General features: G+C 41.4%; 1 protein-coding gene across 2 annotated transcripts in view; it reads left to right on the forward strand.

Moving 5' to 3' along the window:
- The window catches only part of LRRC8D (leucine rich repeat containing 8 VRAC subunit D), a 51,294-nt gene that overhangs the window by 10,482 nt on the left and 15,215 nt on the right, over nucleotides 1-25,597 (forward strand). The window contains exon 2 of one of the 2 annotated variants that reach the window (XM_030953509.1): nucleotides 1,082-1,220. The exons of the other annotated variant lie outside the window; for it this stretch is intronic. The gene's annotated coding sequence lies outside the window, so the exon portion shown is untranslated. The remainder of the gene's footprint in view (nucleotides 1-1,081; nucleotides 1,221-25,597) is intronic. 2 annotated transcript variants of the gene reach the window in all.

Below are 25,597 nucleotides of genomic sequence, written 5' to 3' on the forward strand. Positions count from 1 at the left end.
CTCTGCTGCAGGCACTGCTGGGCTGGGGGCTGGGGCAGGGGATGCAGCTGCTTGTCCCTGCCTGTGGAGCATCCTGTGCTCTGGAGGGCTGCCCGTGTACCTGGGGCTTGCCACCCTTGCAGTGAGCGCCTGCTGCACTGGTGTTGGCAGCCTGGCACAGGGTGCTATGGTTGGCAGTGCTAGGAATGCCCTGGGCACACAGCAAGGCAGTGGCAGCCAGCCGGCTGTGCAGTGAGAGTCCTGTAGAATCCTGCCTGTTGCTAAGGGACTCCTTTTGCATATGCAGCAACACTGGTTTATATAGCAGCTTTCCCTGTGTTTGTTGATTGGAGGCAATTACTGTAAAATACTTGATTTATAACAAGGCATACTTAATAAGCAGCAAAGTAAAATAAATATTCATGAATTACCTGCTGGAGTCTGGTTGTTCTTTTTGCTGAGTCGTTGCTTTCCATCTGTGTGCTCTGCATAGCCCTGGAACCTCTGCATCTCTGGAGGTGAAGGCAGCCATGCTGGATCTTAGCTGGTGGAAGTTTTGGGCTGAAGAAAGAGGGGGACAATCCCACTTTTTCTCTATTTTATTCATCCCAGAGGACAGAGGTGTTTTCCTGAGATTTTTCCAAGCAGTTCGTTTGACTCAAAGTGGTCTGCTTGCCTGGCATAGGGCTGTAATGCAGTAGTTGAAGTGTCATCAAAGTGTTTGTGTAAAATATGTGCACTGTGCAGCTACCACATCACTGGGGTCTGGTCTGGCTTTTGTGGTGCTGTAGGGAGGTGATGATGGAGAAATAACAGAGCTCTTGGTTAAGTTAGGATGAGCCAATATGTTTAAGAAAGTATGTGGGAAATGACAAATTGCTCATTTGGGATCTATGCTCTTCAAGAATAGGACAACTCATTTAGAGGAGTTCCAAACTTATTAAAAAAAGGATGTGCTCAGTCTTCCCTAGAGATGAAGCACAGTCAGCAAAAGGATGAGTAACCTTTGTCTTCTGTGTTGCAGAGTGGCATTCCTCTGACCCTCACTACTGTGACCACTTTATTTGGCCAGTTTGATTCACAGGAGTTTGTTTTTATATAGGAGGAATCTGTGGCGCTTGTCAAAATGAGAAAGTGATCATCAGAGTGTGGCTTGGTATCCTGCTGCTGGAGCCTTCAGGAGCCAGCACTCGGCCCTGCTGAAGCCAGAGGAGGAGGGTGGAGAAGCACAGCCTGATCAGGTACTGAGCCAGGAATGGGAAGGGTTCTTTGATGCAGAGTTAAGTTATGGATGATCATTAGTTATAAAATGTTACATTCTTTGGAATGTATGTTCTTGTTAACACGTGTGGCTCAATGGAGGCCCGGTAAAGGCAGCCACATCCATGGGCCTGGCAGGGGTGGGTGTTATGTGTCTGAGTCCTCTAACAGAGCTGAGGTGAACATAAACAAATGTAACACGTTTTCTGGGATATTTGATTTGCACATCTAACGTGCAGTACTGCTCAGTACGTGTTTGCAAATACCATTTTCAGGCTTCATGTAAGTTGTGAAGAATGGGCTAGGAATACTCTTAACAAATGTTTGAATGTTGAAGAGCAGTTTGACGTCTTGAGGGAAGGTTTTTCCTCAGCTTTATTCTTTGTTCTAGTAGGGAGACTTCAGTGCTAGCTTTTGATGAACAGTATATTATGTTGGAACTGTAGAGCACAGAGGTAGCAGACTGATGGGTTTTAAGACACACCAAACTCTGTTTTCGTGTTACGTTTTTATTTGCTGAGATATCTGTAACCATTCCTGGAAACTGGTATTTATTCTTGCATTCACATCTTTCAGACTGTCATACTTGAGAACATTTAGCTAGGTTCATCTAGTGTGAAGACTGAGAAGTTCAAGATTTTGATTTACTGTATTTGATTTGGGGTTTTTGTCTTATGTAACTGTACCTTCCAGTTTATGTGGAACTCCTGCTCTGAGGACCATGCTTTGAAAAGCCTTTGCATGTTTTTGTGTACTATTAGAGATCCTTTATGAACAGGGCTAGTACTTATGTGGGCTTTTGTACAATGCTTGGGATGGCAGTGGCATGCAATTCACTCTTAGAGAGAGCATTCTATGAAGAGGCACAATGTTTTTTCACCTCAAGTGATGCTTTCTCTCCAGAAATACCAGCCTCTGTAGCTTAGACTTTCTGAATTTATTAGTCACATTTTTGGTTTTTTTTTAAATTTATTGACCCAGTTGGAAGCAGTGAGGGCAGTTTAAAATCTGTTAAGACAATTATTCCTAATGTTCCAGAGGTAGTTTTCAGCTCTGATTATATCTTTCCTGGTGCGGTTAAAAGATAAGAGACTCTTTTTCTAGCATCCATTGTGAATACTTCACTTTTTTTTTTGTCTTGGGAAATAAGAATCAGCATTTATTTGATTGAACAACCAGCTTCCTGCTTCCCAAGGAAGAGATAGTGGCTCATTTGCTTGCAAACATCCCTCCTGTGGAGAGTCTTTGTTGGGGAGTTAGAGGAAAGCTAGCAGTTCCTAGTGAAATAGCTGCATAGCAGGTTGAAGAGGGATTATTGAAGCATTACTAGGAAATTCATGGCTGTGTGGAAGACCTTATGTACTCCACAGACGAGCTGACCTAAATTCTGCAGCCAGGCCTTACTGGTTTCTGTGTTGATGTGATGTGGCAGGCTGGATAACCTGCAGCAGATCTGGGGTTTAAAAAAAAAAAAAAGCAGAGGGAATACAGAGAATATTTATGTTTGAGTGGAAACACAGACAGGCAAGTCTTTAAGAGTGCACTGAATTGGTCTTAAATTTTTTTTGTTGTTTTCTAACCCACACTTCTCTATTCTTAGTATTGAGTATTTTTCACATAGCCAGGATGGGTCTGTATTATAAGGATGCTCATTAGGAAAAGTGGAGATGTTGTTTACTCCTGGATGAGGACTACGTGGATGGTTTTGCTCATAAGAGGCTTGGAGTTCTGAGATTGGTTTTAGTAAAGAAACTGTGCTAAGTATCTTATCAGTAGTGAAACAGTTAACACAACTGACACTTGAACTCTTCAGGAAAATAGGATTAGTAACCACTTGACATAAATGGAATGGCTTATGCTTGGGTTTCTAGGTGATGTTTGTTTCTCAAGATTATACATTACACAAAACATGACACAAAAATCCAAACAGAAAACAAAATGCCAGGTCTGTCACAGTCATGTTGGTCAGTCTGACCTGCGTGCAGTGTTTTCATGCTGTTATTTCTTGTAGTAGTGTTGTGACTTTGCAGTTTAGTTTCTGCTGGCACAAATGAGGTGTGAGGGCAGTTACTGCTTCCTGCCTTTTTCTGTACACATAAGCTAGACTGATGCAATGCTCTTCTTGGCTTTCACCCTTCCTGCTTGCTCACTTTGGTTACCTGGTCTCACTGCTTCCTTCTCAGGTTCCTCTACTGGTATGAGAGGAATTTTTTTTTGCTAGTACTGCTTATACCATGTCCTGTGAAAGGAACTGTTTATGCAGGCAGAAAAATTTTGCAATCACTAGAAGGACCTTTGCGGTAAGATTTTTACTGGCATAGTTGGGAAGCAGGAAAAAAATATTGGCTGATACAGTTCAATGAACAAAATGTTAAAGTGTGGCTATGGGCTTTGCTGTGCAAGTGTTCTGGTCTGGTTACTGTGATGGAGTGTGTGTGTATTTATAAAACATTTCTGTCTGGAAACCTCTTTTGTGGCAGAATAAGCTTTAAGTCTTGAATTGTTTTAGAGGAATTTCTGCAACTGCAGCATCCTGAAGTGCCAGGGGAAATAATGATATTCTGAAACATTGCTGGCTTATTTTAGATCACATTTCACTTGATGTGCTTTTGATTTGTTTTAAGAACAACTTGTCTGCATAAGCTGTTTGTTTACTATACGCACATAATAAGCAGCAATGCTGACCTCCGACTGGAAGCCAGAATGACTGCAGGTCCTGCTGCCCTACTGCCAGGAGCAGGTATGGAGAGGGGACTGGAGAGCAAGGGCTGTTTCCTGTGCATGTGTTTCAATACCAGAAGCAGTAATTAGAAGCTTATTAACTGACAAATAAATTAAATTGATTGGAATTCCCTCCAAAATGGTGAACTGGTTTTTGCTTGCATTAGTGTTATTGCCAAGGCTACCTCAAGGCAGAAGCAATGTTTTCCTTAGTACAGATATAGATGTCATTTTGAGTAATTCTTTGCAATGAAAAGAACTTCTGTGTGTCTCGCTCCAATGTTACAATTTTCATGTTGGTTTATCTTTTCTTTCTTCCTGTCCTTCCAGCAGAATTTTCAATGTTATCATTAGAGACAGAAACTGAAAAATAACTGGAAAATAGCTGGAGAACAGCCCCACTTTGGTGCTTTTTTCACTGTTTTTGCTCTCGTATTTCTTTGCTTAGACAGGAGACTTGTCCATTACTGATAGCAAAAGCCAGTGCTCACAGTGATGGGTCAGTGAGCTGAGCTGCTTCCAGCTTGTCCTTCTGGAGCCTGAGCCAGCCTGGCTGTGGGCAGTGGCACCGACGCAGCACGGGGGAGGAAGGGGATGGCCTGGCAGGGCTTGTGGCCAGCTTGCTATAGCAGGGAAAAATCTGAGCAGGGTCAAAATGCAGCACTGCTCTCTTTCAGCCTTCCCTGGAGTAATGTCTTGTTGCATGGTTTTGTGTTCACAGACCTGTTTTGTACTGGATGTGTATCAAATTCAGTGGGCTGCAATATTCTTAGCTGTGTTTTGACATATTATGAGGTTGTTTTGAAATACCTACCTGCTCTCAGTTCTTGACTGGAATCTCAGGAGGTGCCTTTTGGATAGATGGGAAGTGATTCTCAATAAGTTACTCCCTCAAGCTTCATCTGTTTTCTTTGGTAGGTGATGCTGTTTTGAAGAAGGCAGCAGCCTCACAGTTCTTATTCTCTCAGAGGTTGAGTGAACACTGGAGCACTAAATCGGTGTAGTGAGGTGCAACATCAAAGAGTGAGGTCTTCCTGTCCTTGTCCATACCTGATTTGGTTTCAGGAGAGATGAAACACTCCCAGCAATTGAGAAACCACAGGAGAGATTGGACTGGAGAAAAGCTGACCTTTTCAACACCAGGTTTTCTTTGTCTAGATGGGCCCAACACAACTCGTGGTGCTGTATTTGCACATGATGGTAAAGAGGACATGCCATTAGATGTTGGTGACATTATTGCCTTGCATCTCAGATAGTAAAGATGGGGGAAGAGAGAGAGATTTACAAGGAAAAAATGAACAAACAGCTCTTTGTTGCTCAATTATTTTAGTGCTTCTGTGGTTTAGCTGTTATATTGTGTTACTCTGTCCACAGCTTTTTATGGGCCTCTTTTAGAAAAATTTAAAATTTACATAAATAATGTTTCTCTAGTTCTATTTATTATTTCAAGTGCTAGAATATGCTTGCAATTATAACATTCCACTGCCTTTGGTGATTGGATATATAAAATCTGGCCTTTGTTGCTGAGCAATGAGCTCCCAAACTTTCTGCTTATCTGACTGCATTTCATGAAGTGGGTTTTGCTCAGTGTATTACTGGAAACATGGAAAAGTCTTCCCTGCGTAATTGGAATTGTTTTGATCAATAAAGCATCAGTCTCTTTTCCATTCCATTAACTCTTACATGCTTCAGGAGCTGGGCAAAGAAAGTGATTTTTTCTTTCTGCTCACAAATTGAATCTACTACTTTTTGAGGTAAAATGTTTTTCCAGGCAGACTACAAAGCAATTTTCTTGTGGAGTTCAAGTAATTATTTAAGGAATATAGTAATTGTTAACATTACTGATATTTGAAACATTGGGGGAAAAACAATTCCATGAAAAGACATTTTTGAGAAAGGAAAACACCATACAAGCCCCTTCTCCCTGGCCCTGCCATGTGCTGTTTTGAAGTTCTGTGGTCGTTAAGGGGAGCGCTGCCCGGTTTGGGTTTGGTTTGTTTTTTCCAATCTTTACTATGGAGGAAGCATCATCATTTAAGGCTTTCATGGCAGAGCTCAAATGCCACTCCACTATTTTCCCCCCAAAACCCCACCAGATTGTTGCTTGTACCAGAGCTGCACTCTGGTGTCCGGCTGTCCTGTTTGGAACTGGATCTGGCAGTCCCACATGCACTGCCTTTTTGGCAGGTCGTGTGTTTTGGTGACTTGCTGCCTGCCATGGCAGCAGGCTGAGATGCTGGTAGTGCTGCTGAAGGCTGGGAGCAGCACACATTCCTTCCTGTGCCGTGGGTGAGATGGGAAGGACTGGAAACAGGGATGCTGCATGGGCATTTTCTTTAGATGTGAGAAGTGGTGGGCTGTGATAGAACCAGACAGCCACCTCTCAAGTCACCACCTTTTGGCTGAAGGCTGATGGCTGTTTTTTCCTAAGTCTCTGTGCTCTCTAGTCCTTGGGCAGTCGCTGATTGGGGGTAACTTGCAGTCAAATTCACAGCAATGCTAGATTTTCCTTTTCAGCTCAGGGAACGGGATGGAGAGCTGCAGGTAACTTCTGCAGGATCTGGGTGAGTATTTGTGAAGGCAGATGTGGGTGGTGACGGAGCTGGGAGGTATCAGAAGGGAGAACGTGGAACATAAAGCACAGCTAATTTTGCAGGAGTGTATTGGCCCACTCCTCTGGATTGTGCTGTCCTGGTATGTGTATTTAAACCGAGACAATCCAAAATTACTGGCTGTCAACTTGTTAAAATAATGACGTTGCCAAGAACTCTATCATTTTGTTAAGCTTCATTTCAGATTTATTGCATTTTTTTTCACCTTTAATGGGACTAATTCAGGGGATGCAAAGGTGAGGTTTAGCACACTAGTTCCACTCCCTGCAGTTCATTTAAATTTTCTTTTCATTTGCTTTTGCCCCCCTGCTCTGTCTCAACCAGGGTTCAGTCTGAAGGCAGCAAGTGAGAAACTATTCCCTTCACTGAGAGGGTAAGTCTAGGTTGTAGGAGATGGAAAAATGAGAATTGGAGCTCTCATCCATAAACATTAAACAAAACTTATTTCAACAGCCTCTTCTGTCTTTGTTAGAATAGTTGGAGGTATGCCAACCTAAAAAGCCCCAAACCTCCTTTGATTTAACTTTCACCTAGGTCTTTATGTGTCATGTCCTAATGAGGGCCAGAGCTACTTCTGTTTTCCTTGTGTGTTGGATAGCACTTTCATACATTGGTGGTGGAACTTGGGTGGGTTCTTTGCAGTGCTATTGAGTTTCTTTTCCTTTGTGTGGGTTGTTCAAATAGCTGTGCTACTGGGAAGACAAACACTTAAAATTGAAAAATATGATGAGGCAAGGGCTGTCAAGTACTATGCATCAATTTTGTACTCTGCATGCTGAGGTCCTGACCTACTTGAGGTCTCTAGGTACTTTTGCAGTGTTAGTGTTTAGCAATGATAAACTGCAATGTCTGGCAGAGGGATTTGGTGTGCAAGGACACCTGAAAAAACAACCTTTAATCCTTTCCCTGAAATGAGCTGGTTTCCAGGTTTCTGTTTTTTCAGAGTTGGACAGGGTGCTTCTATTCAGTGTGTGCTGGCATGATATTCAGTGGTCAGCACCTTGTTTTAATAGTTGTCAACAAAGTAATTTTGATAGAGCTGACTTACTGGATTTTTTTTCCCTGCATGTGTGCCATGTTAATTCTTTGAATGTATTTTTTTCCTCATAAGAAATCAATATACCAGGAAAAACTCCATTCACCAATAGCATCTGAAAACAGTAAAAAGAGCAGAAGGCCAGAAAGCCCCCAGATATCCCGAAACAGCAACAAAAAATGAGCTATGATGTGGTCAAGGGGAGAGCTGCTTGTAGCCAAGGGCACTTGCTAAGAGGGAGACAGATTATGAAAGCTCACCATTTATCTTGGATTTTTGAATGAGGGAAAATGTAATTGTGTTCTCTAAATAAATGAGTGCAGTAGTTATGTTTTGGTTTGTTCCTTATGGTATTAAATGGCTTGTTAATATTAATAGTTTCACAGCTTGTCACAAAAGGCCTTGGTGTTTATTCTTGGTTTTCTAGATAGTCTGATTACAGATGATGGAACTAGACAAGCTAAAGGGTCATGGCATTTTAGAAAGTGATTCTCTAAATGAATATCTGAAGGACCTTTTAGAGTTAGAGGTGTTCCCAAGATAAGCTGTTGCTGATCTGAGGCCACGGATATGAGTGTTTCTTGCTTATTAAATGCCCCAAATGTGAGTAGGTGTGTGTATGAATAAAAGGTATTGGGGATCAGCACTGGCTGAAAATGTTTCTGAAGTTTGCATGGGTTAAACAGCGTTACTGACGTTTCTTGACACCTTTTCTGCAATGTCATCTACCCCATCACTAGCATATTTAGGGGATGGGCTTGTTTTGGTTCTGTACAATCAGAGTGCTCATAAGGAATGTGCATCTTGTTTTCACAGCAGTCACAGAGCAGTCCTCAGGAGCTGACTCACTGCTATTTTGTAAGCAGGGTTTGCCTGCCTGCCTTTTATGTGGTTCTGCCTTTTTCCATTCCACAGTCCATGGCAATTTAGATCTTAAGTGTGCTGGTGTTAAAAAGCCTGCTTCCTGGAGTAGATCTTATCTCTATGTATGTGATGTGTACTTGGCCTAATTTGATACTAACAAAACTAATTTTTGATTATTTCACTTTTTTCTAGTTGTATCTTAATCATGTTACATTACAAAGGCACTTCCCCTGCGGCTAACATACATCATCATTAACAAACAAGTATTAATGATTTGGGGGGGATTATGTTTAGTCTGTTAGTTATTGTTACACTATCACACTTGCAGGGGCTTGTTTTCAAATTTTCCTGCACAATACTTGACTTGAGTTTCAGATTATTTGTCTTGTTCTACTTGCATTTTCACTGAGTTTTGCTGTTGGGATGTCATGGTAGGGTGGGACTGGTAAAAATGGGCCACAGGAAAGATACAGAAGGAAGGCTTTGGAGGCTCTCTATAATTTGAGCGTTCAAGTTAGAATTTCTGCTGTGTAGCATACCTTGAATAACACTGGATTCCATTATTGACTTCCAGAATCACTTAGACTCACTCTCACACCTTAGTAACACTTTATTCATGGAATGTCAGGTATTTTCTTGTGACTTTTTATTGTTTGCTTTTACTTGGCTCAGTTAGATTATTTTTTTCCACACTGGCATCTTTGGAGGAAGTAAAGTGCCAGAAATCTTCAGTGCTGTCATGATTTTTATTTTTTTAATAAAAAGCTTTTCTGAAAATAACTGTGCACCAATGTGTAAATGAAACTTTTCCCAAAGTACTGCTACCTTTGTAATTTTTTTATAGCTTTCTTAGGTAAAAGTTGGAAGATCAGATTGTTTTAATTGATGTTTTTGCAAAACTTGTGTGGCTGGAAAACTGACAGTAGTCATGTGAATTTTGTATTACTTCTGCATGATTAAAATCAACAGCAGCACTCTGGGCTGCTACTAGAAATATTTCAGAAAAGCCATACAGCAGAGACTAGTGGAGATAACCCAGCAGAGACTTTTTTCCTTTTCCTCATATTCTCTGGTAGCTCCAAGGCTGAGTATAGTAAAAGGAGAAGATGTAAATCATTCTTAGGGAAAAAGGGTGAAGTGATGCTGGTTTTCCTGGTAGTAGCCAGGAGGCTGCAGAGAGGGGAGAAGCAATAGGAAGCTTTTTGTTTCCTGCGTGGGGTTTCACATTTGACACTGGTCAGTGGGAGCCTGATCGGAAGGCACCGGGCGGGTAGAACGCAGCGCCTTCCCTGGGAGCTGCTGGACTTCAGCCTGGGCGTTCCTGCAGGAAACTCCACCCTCTCCCTCTATCTCTTTCTGGTACGTTTTCTAAGCCTTGATGTCGTCTTCTCACTGCTGGCAAAAAGTTACATGTGTGGGAGATATGCAAATGTGTTGTAGTGTTCTGATATAATTTTAGCACAGGAAAAGAGCAAGCTCTGTACATAGGTATCAGTAACTGAGCTGCAGTCTTGCAGCTGAGTTTATTTAGTAGAGCTGTCAAACTTTGAAAAGAGATTTGTGTGGATGTGGGGTGTAGGATCAAGTTCAGAATTTTGTAAACTTAAAAAGTAGCTTCTATCAATCCACAGTTCTCTAAATTCCTTCACAGACAGTAGAAACTGTCTGAATAAGTACAGAAGAATTGTATAATTCAATGACATGATAATTGAGGATTTCTCATTATGTGAATCCTTTTAATATTTACCGTGTATACTGTCGCTGCAAGAATACTGGCTTTGCAATGAATAACTGAGGTGGACTTCAGTGGACTTTCTCTTCTCTTGTTTCTCTCAATGTAAAATTCTAAATACTGTTTTATCTTTTTTTTGGTGGGAGGGGAATTTTTCTTTCCAGGTATAATGAGGGCTTGATGATCTTGTGGGAGTGGAATGAAACTACTAAAATCCTTTCTCATATGTACAGGGTTAAGTATTACTCAGGAGGGTAATGTTCCAGTGGAATTGCAGTCTCCCCGTAACAGTTTAGACTTTGGTAAAGCAAGTGGATGAGTCATTGCACAGATTTGATGGCTGAAAAGATTGATTAATAATTAATTTAAAAACAAGATGCCCCTTCCTCTGTGTCCTTGCTTTCAGCCATTCAAAAGATCATCAGATTCCCACATGTAGTTTAACATTTGAGTACTAGGGATGTGTTTACTTTGATGTCTTTCCCTGAACTGCAAATGTTGCTTTGTCTTTGCTTTTGCTCACACATTATTTATAGAGATATAAATGTCAAATTTGATTCAAGTGTTCTGATGAGGTTACTGCACTTAGAAGGAGCCAAATGTTGCCATTTGGTGTGCTAGGGTTATACTTGCCTCATGACCTTTTTGAGATACACTGGTATACCAGGTGCTTCATGGGTAATGGCATTCCTGATTTTCAGGAATTCTCACATACAGGTTCTTTGCTATTCTTCAGTAGACATCTGTCAGTCAAGGATTTGTATTTCTACAGGTTTGCATTTGTGCTGGGTGTCTAATGGGAAACCCTGGGTCCAGGATGTTTTCTGTCTTTATGCTGAGATAGTGGTAAAAGTGAAGATGCTGCTGACTGCTGTGTAAGCCTGAAAGGATGTAACCCTCAAAATGAGCCCTTTGAATTCAGTCAAATTAGCATAAATAATGTCTATTTGAGGGGGGTTCAACAGCAGTAGGTCAAAGATGTGGTCAGTCAAAACCAATCCATGAAAGGCCCAGAAGCTTCAGGAACCTTTTAGGCGAATTGATACCCTCTTGAGTGCTCCTCTCTGGGACAGATCTTTGATACAAGATAGGTGTTGTGACTCTGATGTTAGAAGAGGTAATAACCTGTGTTTTGTCTTTTTGGTTAATTAAAAGCATGCTATTTGCAATCTTGGGCAATTTAGGTACTGAGTCTTGAATATTTAGTGGATGGTGAACGTACACCAAGACATCTGTTTGCTGACAGCGTACAAAAAGCCACTGTTGAAACTTTCATTTTTACTTATTTATAAGAGTGAAAGGTGAATGAAAATGTGTAATAATCTTACTTTGAGCTGTTGCTATAATTCATAATTTAAACCTGAAATGCTTCACATTTTCAGTGTAATGATCCTCTTAATCATTAAATTCTGACCTATGGCTTGGCTGTAGTCTTCTGATCAGGCTTCTGTAAAAAGAAAAAGGCTGCCAGATATTTGGTACCAAGACGTACCTACAATCTCTGGTGCTGGTGTTTGTGACGTTGCATGTTGTCAGATATGTAAGGTGCAGTAGCTGACACCTTGCACTTTGCGAAGCCTCAATCTTTGAAGATTTGTCTAAATTTTCCAGCCTGCAGATAATGAAATACTTCAGCCTCCTTTAACTGTGAACATTATTTTACTGTAGTCAAAAGTTAAGATTTAGTTGCACTGCTTTATAAATGCTGTATAATTGTTATTGCATATTGCAGAGTTACTATGAGAGGGGATTTTGGCCTTTGCAAGGTTAACATTGGGGTTAGACTTCAGGAAGTTTTGTAAAGAGAGGTTGTTTCTTGACCTTTGTGATAAAACCACCATTTGCCTGTACACAGAATATGCAAGGAGAAAGCTGTCTCTCCCACTACCACTTTAATTTGGGTTGAAAGCACTGAAAGTAGGAAATGTGGACATGAGATTTTAGCTGCAGGGAAGAATATGTAATCTGATTTATAAAACTGGACCTTCTTGAATGCTTGTTTTACCCTAGCAAAACCTCCTTTGGAAAACGTCATGTGCAGGATTGAGTGGGTGTTCACCTGCTGGTTTGTTGAGAGAGGAGGACAGGAAAGCAGTTTGCTCTTGAGGGGTGCTGGGAAGCAGTGGATGATTTCACAGCCTGAAGTATATAAAACTTGCTCTGGTGTCAGTATGGGCAGTGGAATTTGACAAGAAGTGGGAGGGAGAAGTGTTGTGTGTGACTAGGGTGATACTTTGCGTTCTGGAAGGAAGGAGCAGGGTCTGGAATTCATAGTTTGACATTTTTGAATGTGGGAAAGAAGCCAAAGGAAGCTAGTGGGTGTTGGGACATGACTGATTTGCTCCAGTTTACAAAGTAGGTGTGGACAGCAGAAATCAGAAGGACAGCGAGAAATCACCAAGGTTTTGTTTTAACTGAAGGGGCAAAAAACTGCCAATGGAATGGTCATCCAAAGACCCTGAGCTGCTCTAGGTCCTGATGTGGGAGCCTGGCAGTGCAGCTGTTTTGACCTCACAACGTGAGAGCTGCTTTGCTCTGAATTACTACCATTGGGAACATCCTGAGGCAGAGCAGTCCCTGAAGAGAAGCAGTTGCAGTTACATTAGCTTTTTCTCTGGGATCACTGCAGGACCCCTGAATGAGTGAGAAAGGGGTCAGAGATGGATTGGTGTTTATCAGGCCTTATCAGATTTGCCTGCAGAGAGAGATTTGTGAGTTGAGCAATGGTGCTGTAAGAGGATTCCAAGGCAGAGCGGGTGAATCTGGCTACTGGAACTTGCCCTAAGGAGCCAGACTCACCAGGGCAGCGTGCCTGAGTGTCTTGCTCCAGAGCCTGTGAAGTGGGAGTTAACATACACAAAGTATGTGGCTGGGCAATCCTTGTGCATTAACTTTGGGAATTTTTGTAAGGTATCTCCTGTTAATTACCTCACTGCTGAATATGTGAAAAGTCAGATTGGGTTTGTTCTTTTTTTCTTTCTATTAAGCTGAACTAGAAATAGTCCCTGTGGGTTTTGAGGCTTGGACACAAGAACATTACTTATCATGTGGTGTCACATCAGCTGAAATCCTCAGACAGTGAGGCTGCTGGGTTTCCCGACACTTGCCTTTCTCCTAGTCTGTCACAATTCTCCACCATTCAGACTGGCATTTCTTGTATGTTTGGGTTACAGGTTACCCCTGTAACAAAGCTTGTGAAACATGACAGTCTGTGAAGAATAGGTCTGTAATGTTCTTTTGGCTTTTCCACTGGGATAATTTTTCACATGTACGTTTGCATTAATAGCAGCTGGCTTCTAGTTAATAAATACAGTGCCCTGTGAAATTAATGGGTTATTAGGGTTGGATGGGTTCCTATGGTGCCCTTAGTACTGCAGCTTTCACTAGCTAGCTGTGCCTTTGCTTGTGTGCACAGCAGAGTTGTTTACATGTTAGGAATATGCTAGAGGCAAGGAGAAAGGAACAAACAGCTTTAATGTGATGCAGCTTAGATGCTCTGTGGGGGAGGCCTCAGAATTGTTCATAACAGGATCAAATGTCAATCAGTGTTTCGAGAAGAATAAAGTTACTGTTTATGAGAAAATTAAAGAATAGTATATTACATGCTTTTCCTCCATCTATTTTTGATCCTATCTAGGAAAATGTCCTTCTCCTGTGGTTCTCTTGAACCCTGTAAGAGTATCAGTGATGCCTAGGAGAAGGATCTGTGCAGACCTCTCCTTTTGGCTCCAGCCACTCCTCTGGGCTGCCTTTGGTAAAGAAGCAAGTAATATGCCAGCCAGCTTTTCAGCTCTTGCATGGAAAGCCTGGTGGTCGTGTTGCTGAGGAGGCTGCTGGAACATTGTGGCTACTATTAAATTTCTTTTACTGCGGATTTACTGCTCTGTAGAGTAAGAAAACAGTTACTCTGACATCAAGCCATGAACATGAGAAAATGGCTTCTCCCTCATTGGAAGGGAGGAGAGAGAGAAGTGGAGAAGAAAACAGCTGAAAACCTCCTCCTCTCCTTCCAGAGCTATTTTTTGCCAGTGACAGAGAATGGTGGGATGAGCAGAGCTGATCTATATCTGCAGCAGGCTGTGGCTCTGATCTGAAGATGTATCCCCAGGAAAAAACAATGAGAGCTTAGCTGTGGGGGAGGGAGCATCTGAAGTCAAAGCACTTCTCTGCTGGTTCTGCACCTGCAGTTTCTGTTCCAAGCTGCTTTGCATTGTAGGCAGGTAATGCTTAAAATTTGTCAAGAAGGGGCTATCACATTTTGTCTTAGATTATGCCCCATGTGCCAAGCTGTTAGGGCAGCAGGCTGGGGTCTGGAAGAGCAGCTGGGGATGCAGCTTGGGGAGAACGGGTAGGGATGGGGAGGGAAGGGCTGGAGAGGAGTCATGGATAATTGTGTCAGAATAAAAGGCTTTTCAAGCCTAGGCTATGTGCCTGCTAGAAATGCTATTCTAAAACCTTGCAAATACACACTGAGGAATTTCATTTGCCAGAAATCAAGCTTTTCTGATTGTGTGGCTTCTTGCATTCTTAGAATGGTTTGGTGTTGAACCAGTGTCCTGATATGTTCTGTTGTCTGAGCCTGTCTCCCAAGGGAGGTATTTTGGACAGTTACTCCCAAGTAAATTCTGTGTGTCATTCTGGAGTTAAAGGCTTGTCTTCAAATGCCATTAGGAAATCCTTCAAGTCAGCTGAAGGTGTGAATTTAAAGTGAATTGCTTCAACTGTTCTACACCTTTGAGGCAGAATAATTGAGAGTCACTCTGACTTTGAAGAAGAGCATCTGAAGAAGGTCTCAAAAGAGTTTAATCAAATCAGTGTTTTAATTTGCATGGTTTTTGTCTTAAGAATTAATCCAAAGTGCCTTTTGCAGACAAAGCCTCAAAGTGGATTATATTATATGGGAAGGCTCTTCTTAAGGATTTGGGAGGGTTTATGTGGATGTAGATGTATTACTGGTTAGGAATAGCACTTGTGTTTTAAAGTCACCTTGTACTTTCATCTGAATTCATTTTTCAACCTTCTGACTCTGCTAACCTTAAGGAGAAATTATGAGAGGATGTGAACTGACTTTAGTCTCTGCAATAGACCTTTAAAATGCTGCTGATGGCATCCTTAAAGCTGTCACTAGCCATGTAATGACTAAAAATTTCAGTAGAAACTTCTAGTTCATATATTTAATCTTTTATAGTGAATGGAATGCACTTTAATGGATAAAGCTGCTGATTTCTTCTGAGATTTTCTAAGCTGATGGGAGGAGGGTGAAGGAAATTAGAGGAGTACAAACCCTCTGAGCAAATCTTGGAGTTCCGCCCCAAACTGAAACTCTTCCCATCCCATACAAAGTTTTTTTTCAGATGTGTGTATGCAACAGGGACCTTTAGCAAAATCTGGGTAGTAGAAAAAGGCTGAATGTTCTGTTATCTGAGGCTTTTGGCAATCTGCATAGCTGTGTTTACCTCAAGCCTGAGAGGAAGGGACAGAGGAATCTGGCACAGGGGTTGTGCACTTCAGACTGAACTGTCTGTGCAGACTGGCAGTTTTGAATATTTGCTGCCTAATTCGGGAAGAATTTGTTGGAGAAGTTATTGACAGAACTTTCTGTTTTGCATTTTAATGTATTGCTACAGTCTTTTTTTCTTCCTTCTTTACTTATCTTCCTTTTTTTAATAAGCAGAGGAATGTCAGAATTACTGTAGCTATTTTTCCTTAGTAATTTTCAGTTGTGCAAAATAAGTTGCAGTGGCTGGTGTACAGCAAGAACACAGATTATTGCCTTTTCAGTTGCTGAATGTAGACTTGTGAAACACAGTAAGGAATTACTAATTTAACTAAATTCATGCAAGTATGTGTTTCAGCAGCCATGTGAGATTAAGTAGAAAGGTCCGTCATGTATGTTGAACTGCAGAATTCCATCTGTAGACTGCTACTGCTGTGCTTTTAGAGCACATAATAGATCACTGTGTGTGGATAGTTAGCATATTACTTAAATAAGGTTGTGAAAATTGAAGGTTCTGAATGTTTTTCTTACTGTTGAGGCAATTCAAATGTTGTTATTTTCTTGCTGAATACTTTTATTGCCCTGTGAAAGACTTGGTTCTAGAGACTAAGAACTGATTCTGCATGAAGGTTTAATTGACAGGATGGGCAAATCCAGGCAGAGCACAGATGCCTTCACCTTGGGCAGAATAGTGATGTTGTACCTACACTCTGAGTGCACGTGCTTTGCACTGCCTTTCTTGGCTGAGGAGCAGTGCAGTTTCTGTGCAGTGTCCCACTGGGACCAGACTGAGGTGAGCTCATTTTGCCTTGTTCATCAAACAAGCAGCAGGTGGCTGGGCTGTGCAGAAGCTGTTAACCTGAGTGAGGGTCAGGCTGATGGTAGAGTCCGAATTTGTGCACTGTCCAGTCTGGTTGGCTTACCAATTTGGTTACTTGGTAATTTCCTCATCTTTACAGTCAAGGACTAGATTTTGAGGTGCTTTTTAGAGATGTCTGAAATGGCTGATCAGCAAATGTTAGGTTTGTTTCCCTTTGTACACTCTGGTTAGTTTTGTTTTGTTGCCTCCGGAGTGCTGAACATCCTGTTGGCATCATGGAAGGATGTTCAGTGCCATGGAAATTTAGCCCACTGCAGGTCAAGTCTTGTTTCAGGTCTTCAGCTGACAAAGCTCCTATGGACTTTGTTATCACACAGCTAGAAGTTGGTTGGTTGCCATGGGACCATCAAGTGTCACCCATTTATGTAAAGGATAGGCAAACAGCAAACAGCCCCAAAGAAATTGCACTTAATGCTGCAAAAGAGCATATTTGTCATCACAGAGAACTCAATGTCATTGTAGGAAAAAAAAAAAGTTAATGGAAAACAGATCTTTGTAAGAAGATACTAAAATAGTCCAAAATCTGAAATTCTGGTTTAAAGAAGGAAGACATCTGCACTAACAGCCCTCTGGTTTCATGACACATCTAGAAATTTAAAAGAAAAGCCAGTAATTAGGGGAAAGTGGATATATGAATTTAGAAATTAAGGAGGTAAGTTAAAGAATTAACTGAATATTTTCTACAGCTCAGCTATGTTTGAAGTAATTCATATTACTAGACAAAGATAATAAAGTAGCTCATGCAAAAAAGTAGAAATATTTGTTAATACTCTTCCCTGTTTGGGAAGGTGTAGAGTGTGATACCATCAGTGTAATTCCAACAGAGAATTCAGTCTGATTTAAAAGTCTGTAGGCATGCAGACAGTTTTCAGTAACTGTTGGTATTGGGGCTCTTAAAACCAATTGTGCTGGAGTAGACAAGGAAAGAGTGGGAGACTGACTTAATCATAATCCAGCTAGCTTGAAATGATCAGTCACCAAAATCCTGAAAAAAATTAAGGCAAGCAGGACTCTGAGATGTAGTAAAGCTGTGTCTTCAAAGGCATCTGCTGCAAGGGGGATGGAGACAGTTCAACCCATTATGATCCTCTGCTACTCCCTAGCTCCTTCCAAGTGCTGTCTGCTGTTCCTTCTCTCAGCAGCAGCAGCAGAGTAGTCAGTGAGAACTGCTGTGCCCCTTGGGGACTCCTGTCCTGACACGTTACTGCTGTGTGATATTGCAAAAGTAAACGAATTAAGAACTGACTAACTGATGTTTGAAAGTTAGTCGCTTGTGGTGAATCATTGTCAAACAGGAATGCTTCTAGAAATCTTGCTTTAAGGATTGAGGTGAGGGCATATTCCATTGAACTTTTTCATCAGGTAGCTAGAGACAAGGACAGGATCTGTACTGACAGAATTGGCAGGCCATATCACACCAGGCAGTGTGGTAAACAAGGACAAAGCAGCTTGGACACTGGAATCCACACAGCCTGGTGAGCTGTAGCAATCAAAGTTGCAATTTGATATTACCTGTAATATCATGGGGCCTGCAGGTGCTGTACTTCAGTGTAGCAACAGAATAGGAGCTTGGGGAGAAGACTGCTTGGGGTACACTGAGTCAACAGCTGGACATGACTGCTGTCTAGCAGGGCAGCAGAGGGGCGTAAGTGGGTGTAGGAAGGGCAATGGGAGGAGGAAGGTGAATCATGTACAGTTCTGAGATCAAGAGGAGCCTGTTGACAATGAGAGTGAATTCACATAAGTCAGAGAAGGTATTTGAAGGCTGACTGGTGTTCCACAGGGCGAGCCTGAAAGGCTCATTCTGTTGCTGTGTTTGTTGTTTCTTGATAGATAAGTGGAGGAACTTAATAGTTGGTGGGAAACACCTTCTGAGGGAGAGCACACTGGAGGCTGAAATGCAAACAGAAAGAGGCCTGACGCAGAACTGATGGCTGGGAGCTGCGACCAGGCAGTTGGAAATAAGTGCATTTGTAATGGTGAGAGAGCGTAAGTGCTAGAACAAATAAATAGCAGAGGAAAGTGGTGAACTCCACCCAGAATGTTCCCAGGGCTGAAAGATTTTCTGGAAGTGTCCTCTGTGCTAAGTACAGGAATTATTGAGAGCAGTGGTATGCTATGTCAGGCTAACTTCAGTAAATCATGGATGGGACTATACAAACCTGCAAACCAAACTGTTCTTCACATGTGCTTCATAGTTGAGCTGGCCTCCCTGCTAGAAAGTATGTGCATATATATAGCGTGTGTGTGTGTATAGTTCAGGAGAGGCATATACATGGGTGGTGCCTCTTGGCATGAGATACGTAGCTCCTTTGTTAAATATTTCAAGAGCAACTGAAGGAATTGGAATCCACAAGTGGTGACCAAGAGTTTCCTAACCACGCATATGGTTCTTCATGGGCTCAAACTGGGAAACATGACTGCGTTTCCACTCTGCTTATGCTGGGAAATAATTGCTGTCTGCAGGGCGGACTAACTTGTGTGTAATGTTGTCTGAACTCTTCTCTCTCTGGAACTGACCTTTCTTGCATATAACCAGTTTGGAATCTTTGTGCTGCTCTTCTCTTGCAAAGCAGCAGCTTAGATCGTTCTCTTCCTCTTCTTCAAGGTGCATCTAAAGGAGTGTTGAGGAAAAGTAGAACGGAATGGAGTAAGTGCAGCAGCAGTCTCACAAGCAATGAGTTTATGAGTAATGTTTGGGGGGGTGGTTGGGTGTGGTTTGGTTTTTTTCCTTTTTTAAAGTGGACAGAGAATTTCTGAAACTCACTGCTGCACGATACCATTACGGATAAGAATTGATAGGATTCTGGGAAGGATTAGACGCCCAGGAAATTATTTATTTAGTTTCACATAAATCTATATGAGTCTGTTCTGGGCTTATAAAACAATTGGTAACAGTGGGGTCTAATGTAGCAGATTGATTATTGTATAGCTGTTTACTAGGAAACTTCTTTTGCTGTATCTCTTTTCTAGCTACTTTCACAACAGGAACTGGTGATTCAGAGTTCTGTTTCTAAGTTTAATATGAGAATTATTCAGGCATAATTCAGGCTGAAGGAACACTGAGGATGTGTGTATGAAGGGGAGGTGGTGATAAAGGGAGAACGCACCCTGTGTGCTAAAATGTGTTATTGTGCCTCTGATTGCAGGGCATACATGCTGATACACAAACAGAATATGCATGGATCAGAGTAGCAGACTGCTTTTTGAACACTCAGCTTTTCAGTGACAATACTTGTACAGCATTTCTCTGTTGTATGATCTGCAGGGAAAATGAGGCATCTTTGAGGACTGATACCATCAGAAGTGGAGAGAGACATAGAGCAAGGAGATTTAAGTTATGGAAAGAAGATTTAGCTGTGTTTTTGTCAGGCAAAAGTCTTCAATTTCCTTTGTAATAACCTCTCAACACTTGTTTTGAGAAAGCTTCTATCTGTTCTTAAATGCAGAGTTACAGATGCTGTAATTTTCATTACTTTTTTCTTTTCCCTTTTTCCCTTCCCAAGGTTACATGTAGGTGAGACAAGCACACCCAGAACTTTATTTGGTGTGACAGTTGCATCTGGTAAATAGAACTGGACAGAAAGTATTGATGGGAAGGTGCAGGTACAGGCATAATGACTGTGAGGGCTGTTCCACTGTTGCTTCCCTTTCCTGGTTTCCAAGCCCTGGGGTAGCTGCTGAGCACTGTTAGCAGTGTGTGCCTCAGTGTGCTCTTGAGATGTCACTTGAAGAGCAGAGAGCTTCTCTGTGTTTGTCACTGTGTCCACACAGAAACACATGTATGTGATCAAAGAAAGGTCAGCTCTGCATGGGTCTTGAAACCCACGTCTGTCCACCACCCAGGTCTTGGTGGAAAGCAATCTGCAGGATTATAGAACATGAGAAAAATGGTGATGTAGTTCAAGTTTTAAGACTTGAGCAGGTTCAAAAGATGAAGCATTTTAGCCTTGCTGTCCTTGTAGATGGGAATGTTATTTTGTTGTCACACCATTTTGGCCCAAAGATGGGGACCAGTGAGCAGACTTTGTTTGAAGTTCTTTGGAAGGATAAAAGGAACACATCAACCCTACCTCTACAGGCTGCCTTTCTATCTTAATGTAACACTAATCTGGCAAAGAATCAAGTAAGGATACTGGACTGTGAACAGAGGAGAACACGATGTTGAAGTCATAGATGCTATGAATTGGCTCTTAAGAGCTGCATCAAGAAACACAGTGAATTGTGATATTTTGTGGCTTTTGTATGACTGCCATATTTTTCCCTGCATGCAGTCATTCCAACACAAGTAAAATTCTTTGTTGTAGAAAAGCTAAATATTTTTGAATGCTGAGTCTGAAACACAGATGATATACTGCAGCAAAAGACTCTCATGGGATGTTTTTACGAGATGGCTTTTATTTGTTAAATGAGTTTTCAGTAGTTCCTCAGTACATGCTATTGTATTGTTTGTGTGATGTCTTACAGTGTCACTGGTCTGATCTGGACTGTGATGACTGAATAAATTGCATCATTTGCTGACTGTGGAAAGATGGCTTGATCTGTAAGACACATTTGTATATATGTGCATTTTGTAATGTAATAGTAATCATAAATTAAAGATGTTCAGTTAATGCCAAATGCGAGCTGTATTCATAACTCTTGCTGTTCTTGTCTACCCACAGGAGTTCCAAGAGTCAGAGGGGATCATACAGGAAACTGAAGCTGCTTTTGTACTTTAAGGGGGGGAAGGTAATGAAATAAGTTATGTCCTCTCAGACGTCTTGAAAATGGAGACTTTTAAGTGGTCTTTGGGCTTCTACCAAGGAGCATGCTGCTGGCATTTAGGTTTTGTGCATTAGAGGAAATAAAACACTAGAAATCCCTTGGCTTTCATCCACAGAGAAATAGCTATACTTTGCTGCTGTGTTTTGGCCATGTTGTGTTTTGGCAGGGTTATGGTAATTTATGATTTTATGTCCTTAGAATTACTAAGAAGAAGTAGTTTGCCCAGAAGTGGTTGGTGAGAGATGGTGTTACAGTTGGCAGGGAGACCTCCTGTAGGAGTTGGAGGATCAGCCCCTGTAGTGTGTTGTGGCTTTGACAGTGGCAGATGTCACAGAGGAGGACTGGAGAAAGCCATAGTTAGAGGCTGTGGTGTTGCAACGTGGTTGATAGTTCCTTGCTGATCCTTGCCTTGGATGATAGAGGTGTAGACCTTTTAATTAAAAAGCTCAAGTGCAAGTCTCACTGGGAAAAGTTGAATATTTTATGTTAATATGATTATGATTTTCCTCATTGCTAAGAAAACTTCCAATTTTGAGTCTGTGTTGTAGTGAAGATTTACTGAGATATCTGTTCAAATTGCAGCTATTCACACACAGCGACTTAGAGGCAAGAAATCATTTTATGTAAGCTAATTTCAAGTGGTGCCATCCTCACATTATTTTTTTGTTAACTGAAGACAATAAAGATTCTCTAATAAATGAGTCATAATAGCATTATTGCTCTTATTTATATAACTTGAGATCTTGTAGTCTAATCCTGTTGGCCTTTACTTCCATGACTGTTTTAATTTCTGATGGGGATTTTGTTTCTGTTTTAAACCACTTCATGATTACTCATTTCATACAGTCAGTTGTTTCTCCCCCCTTTAAGGGTAGAAGTAAAACTTTATTTACATCTTGCTTCTCATAAAATTTGACAAAGCAAGGATCAGTGAATAGGGCTGGCTTCAGCAATTGGGTCTATGCAGGGCACTAAGGAGCACTATACCCAGACCAGCTATGTGTGGAAAACTTGGCTAAACTCCCAAAGGAAGAGTTGCAGTAACTGGAGAGAAATGGTTTTATTTGTGAATTGTACATCTGAATGGAAATACCAAAATTCCCTCCTACTTTGTATCTTTCAATAATACATTTGTTCAGTCACTTTTCATAGTAGAGTTGCATGATAAGGATTAATTCCAACATACTGCCAATACTTGAAAACTTTTTTTATGATGACTTTACTTTGTGATTATCCTGAGGTCAAAGTGTTGCTAATGTAGAGAATAAAAGATTTATTCCAATTTCTAGCCCATGGCAGAAACTTAAAGATTCTTCCTCTTCATAACTGGTCAGTCGTGAAACTCTGCCTTCCTCAAACACTCTGCTGTATGAAATCTGATGCAATTCAACTGAATTTTTGGGCCGTAATCCTTTTGAAACAGGATGACACACTGTATAATGCAGTAGGGCTTTGCGATAGATTAGGGAATTGAACCTTTTATGCACTATAAATATCAAGTCCTGGCGGAGTCTTAAGTCAAAAAAAATCACTTTTTTTTGTTTGTTTGTGTCAATTTGAAGAAACTGACCAAGACACAGGAGCTGGAGACGCAAGGCGCAGGGAACATCCAGTTCAAGTGTTGTGGAAGGTAGTGAGTGGCATCTGAGGCTTGGCACAGCGAGACACAGTGTCCCTGCTGAGTCAGGAGCAGGATTGTCAGAGTGCTCTGTCTCATACAGAATGCTTTAACCCAACAGGCAGCACAATAACTATTAGCCATGTTTCAAGAGTAGGCTGCAACAACAGTGCCTACTTATGTGTGGTGAGCAAGCATCCAGCTTTGGTATTGTCATCCAGGGCTTTGTCACAGCGAACATGGACATGGCTGAGATATATGCAAGAATTTAGAGCTCACAGCAGTAGCACATCACCTGCCTTTTTTAGAGTCACCATTTTGGGTCTTACCTTCTAGGTCAGTTGGTGCTATGTGTGGGTGTCCCAAGCTTAGTGGTGGGAGAACAGTACTTCATCTGGCTTCCTAAAGCAAATCTGTTCTTGGGAAATTGAAACCAGTGCAGACTTAAAGGAATAATTACTTAAATTTTCATTAATCCAAAGTTGCTTGGTGGTTTTATATCTTAAGAGAAAGGGTTTTTCTTTTAGCCTTTGAGGAACTTGAAACTGAGATTAGAATTGCTGTTTAGTCTAAAAGGGAACAAAAACTATAGCTGAGTTCTGGGCCTTGATAAAATTTTTGTTATTTAAAAAAATATGTGCCCCAGGCATGATTTGGCAGGCAGAACTCTTGGTCAAAGACAGGCTGTTACAAAACTTTATCTTAAATGGATGGTTTTGGTCTGACCATGACAAATCCTAAACTCTTGACTGATGGCTGATGGGTATGTAGTCATATGTATATTATTGCTGCACACCCACATGCATAGGCAGTTGTCCAAGTGTGTGATAACAGGAAAATGTAAATAAAGTGGTTGGCTAGTTGTCCTAATGTTCTTGAGTAGATCCTTGTGAAAATAATGCCTGTCAGACTTACAAATAGGTCTGTATGGAAGATGACTTGTTTTCAGCTATGACGTGATACAGGTCACTGTGTGGCCAATTGTGGCCATTTTGTGTTTTATTCTGTGTTGAGTCAACAACCTGAAATGCAAACCAAGAGCTCAAATAATCCCTGCTGTCCCTGGTAGTTGCAGGATGTCTCCAGGCTACCCTGTTCTGGGAAAGGTGTTTGCAGGCTCCTGCCACCTGATCACTGTGAGTGCCTGGAGATCTCTGCATGCCTGGGAGGAGAACCCTGTAGTTTTTCACTCTCTTACCATCACCACTGCACCAAACTGGTGTTTTCTGGTGTTGTTACCAAATAGAAACTCATTTTGCTCTGTTGGTCCTGCTTTGTGCATAGGTAATGCCTAGTCCATCAAACATTCTTATAGAAATACTGCTGCATGTGATGTTGAGAGTTTGCCTGGGACAAGTTCTTGTTCTGCTCAGGACACCAGGGCAGTCAGGGGGCTGGAGTGCACCTCTTTCTGAAAGCCTTGCATTATGCTTAATGGAAGTCACAGTGAGAGCCAGGATGCTGAAATCACTAATGTACTTGTGCAAGCTCAGACTTTCCATTTCCACTTTTTTTTTTTTGAGATCTTAGCATGTTGGTGGAAGGGCTGGAAGGTGGTTTAGAAGGTAAGGACCCTTCTTCTGCCAGATCAGTATGAGGTAGTGCTGTGTCCTGAACTTGCCTTGCTGATTATTCATGCTTGCACAGAATCTCCTGGGGACCTGGCTGGGGCCTGCTGAAGGATGTGAAAATTGCTTACAGCAGCAACAAGAAAACCTGATTGTTTTGTTTTCCTCCAGTTAGAAGGCACTCTACTTTTATTTCTGTAGCAGCTGGGGAGCAGCTATTGTGCTACCGTTAAGTGATGTGAAACTTGCTAAAACGAGTTCCAATGGAGAGCACCTGGGGTAAGGGGAAGCTGCCTCTGCGCTGATTTTCTGGTGTCACCATCCAAGCAGATGTTGGCTGTAAAAGTGAGACAGTGACATGGTACATGGGTGAAGGTGGCTGCCAAAAACCTTATTGCAAGTGTGTGTGGAAGCCTGGAGTAATAATCATGGAAAAGTCCTAAGTGCTGGAGTGATATTGTCTGTAAATGGGATTGAGTAAAATGCATCCTTTCTGTATTTTTATTTTACTTGAAGTGTACACTTGGCTTCATTCTCTATTTTAAGACAAATTCGACTGGAAAGGAAAGCTTCATTGTCCATTTCAGTGGAAAGGTAGATCTCAAGAGCTGTTATATTTAGTGCCTTACTCTTTAGATAGCATCATCCTCAAACGAGTGGGAAGGAGTATGGCTAAGTATATAGGAATGCTGTAATTGTAAAGGGATTTATCGGGACATAATGGTAAGCCATCTCAAAGATTGCAGTGCATTAAAATGTTAAATTTGATTATACTTTAATCAGGCTGTTATCCCAATTTTTTTTATCTTTTTCTGGAAGCCTGAGGGAGTTTGGTTTTTTGCTTTGAATGTTACAGCCACAAATGCTTATCATTGCCTAACAAATAATCACTTTTAGATTGTGAGCCTTCAGGGGCAAGGGTTGTCTGCCCACTCCCTGCTGGAGGGCCCTCAGTGCAGAGGTTACAATTCCAGCTGGAGCATTTGAGTCAAATCATAATACAAATTTAGCAATAGTAAATATTTAAATTGGAGGTTTTATGGATCTGTTAGTGCTGGTGAAT

This window comes from Camarhynchus parvulus, chromosome 8 (genome assembly GCF_901933205.1).
Source record: "Camarhynchus parvulus chromosome 8, STF_HiC, whole genome shotgun sequence".
Taxonomy (NCBI): Eukaryota; Metazoa; Chordata; class Aves; order Passeriformes; family Thraupidae; genus Camarhynchus; species Camarhynchus parvulus.